This window comes from Loa loa (genome assembly GCF_000183805.2).
Source record: "Loa loa unplaced genomic scaffold supercont3.745, whole genome shotgun sequence".
Taxonomy (NCBI): domain Eukaryota; kingdom Metazoa; phylum Nematoda; class Chromadorea; order Rhabditida; family Onchocercidae; genus Loa; species Loa loa.
In genome coordinates this window covers 9,561-12,136 of record NW_018108925.1, presented here as the reverse complement: position 1 = coordinate 12,136, position 2,576 = coordinate 9,561, and positions in this window count along the sequence as shown.

Here is a 2,576-nt window from a genome sequence, read left to right as displayed (position 1 = left end):
GATGATGATGATGATGATGATGATGATGATGATGATGATGATGATTGATGATGATGATGATGATGATGATGATGATGGTGATGATGATGATGATGATGATGATGATGATGATGATGATGATGACGCTACTAATGATTGACTAATTTTGCTCCAAAACAGTTCGAAAGACAAACAGGAAAAAGGGAAATTGTCAAGGGAAAACGGAAATGATAAAAGAAGAAAGAGAGAGGGAAAAAAGGTAAAAAGGAAAGGTAAGGAAAAAAAAACAGAAAGTTTCCGGCTATTACTAATAATCCTGCCAATAATGCTATCTCATCTATATTGAACATTGTCATTTAGGCATATTTACAGAGTTTCAGCTTTAATTTAAACATAAATTGCGAATTTTGCTGTAGCATTAAGCATTTATTCAAATACAAAAATTTGTCAACTAATTTAAAACAAAAAAAAAAAATTTTGAAAACAAAAAAGAAATTGAGTTGTAAAATTATAACGGAGGATAATATTTACAGGTAATACAATTATTAATTTAATTTCTGACAGCTTACAATTCTTTTTTCAATCACTATCCATATAGTTATCTACTTTTATCATTATTTATATTGATATGTAATTGATTTGTTTTTTTAATTTGTTAATTAATTTTTGTTAATTAAAATTAATTTGTTTTCACTTTTTCCTTTTCTTTTTTTACTACGATTTAAAATAGTTTTGCGGGTGAGAAGTTTTATATTTTGCTAAAATTCTTCGAAAAAATGAAAATTTCAATTTATTAGCTTAATTTTTAAAAGATTAAAAGTGAGAAAAAAAGAAAACTTATATTGTAAGTAATTAAATCTATATATTAAATAATTAAATCTATATATTAAAATTAAATCTATATGAAAGAATTAGAGACATTATTAAAAAAAAGAGAGAAAATACAAAATAATGATAAAAATTGATAAGTTTTTTGTTTTCTTTATTTTTACAAATCATCGTATTAATTATCACCATTATAAAAAATATGTAAATTTTTGATCCATGATTGTATTTTCTTTTTTGTTTAAGAAAAAAAAAAAGAGGAATTTTTTTTTTCCAAAAATGATGGAAAAATTGTTTTTGCACGATTCCTCACTTTGTTAGCCCCATATTTTACATTTCTCAATTTTACTTCTCTTTTTTAAAATTTAAAAAATTTTTTTTTCTTTTAAATTCTTTCGTTTTTTCTTTGTCTTTTTTGTTTTTCTAATATAAACTAACTGAATGATAAATAAGAGGCGAAGTGGTGATTTTCATTTTCAAAATTGCGAAGATATAACATTTTAAGTTGAACAAACGATAAAATGTAAAATAAAACGATTGACAATGTCACGTCAATGGTCAATTTCTTTTTGAATTAGCAATTTTACCTTTTTTTTCATCCTTATAATTGGAAATTTTTTCTTTTAAAGTACAATTAAAGAACAATTTGCATAAAGTTGTATTTCATGCAATAATTAGTTGACAAATAAAAACTGGTCATCGTGACCAGTAAATTGCAATGCAGATAGGATGACAAAATAACATTGGATATCATGATCAATAGCTAAATATTTATTTATTTGTTAGTTCAAGATGCTTTTTAGTCTCTTTCTAAATAGTAAAATGAATTTCAGATGTGCTTAAAGAGGCAAAGTGAAGATTTTTATTTTCAAAAATGCCAAGATATTGCATTTTAAGTTGAAATCATTTTATTATGTTTGCTTATTTCTTCCTCTTATCCGTGACATTATCCATACAATCATGGCAACGATTTCAATTAATAGATTTCGTGTTTACTTATTACTAGAAAAAATTAATTTATAAGGTAAAACTATGTTAGCACCATTTATACTAATTGATAAATTAAGCATGGGTGAGTAATTAGATTCAAATTGTCTTCCTGTAAATTATCTAATTTTTCTGCTTTATTAAAAGAATGATTTATTGGAAAAAAAAAAGAACGAAAAATGATTAAATGATAAGCTATGATAAACTACAATAGCTTGTCATTCATTTAGCTGTTATCGACCGCTAACATTTCTTGGATATGATTGTATTTTTGGTTGATTTTCTAAGCATATTTCATTTCAATTTTATTTCGTTTTCTTTTTTCGGAAATTTTATCCATTGGACTGTCAGATAAAAAAAAAAGAAAAGAAAAAAAGAAATCTTCAATTTAATTGGTTTTCTTTTTTTTAGCTCTCAATTTAGTTAACTTTAGGAATTTTTCTTTCTTCAGAATAGCATCAATCTTATCTAAATGGCACAAAAAGCATCGTGATGAAAGAAAAACCGAAGATAATTCTGATTCAGATTGCAGATTACATTCCATTTGAAAGAATTTTATATGATATTTCTAATAAATCAAAACTTTTGCTATCATTATTCATCCGTTTCCTGATTACTGTCACGTGAAGAATTGATTCCATTTTCTTTTGTTTTTTTCCTTTATTTTTAAACTCTTTTCCTTGGTCCATTACTTTCATTTATTTTAAACCGAACATAAGCATATCTTCAAAAGTTTCCTCCAAAAATCCATCATTTTTTTTTTTTTTTTTTATATTATATCATGG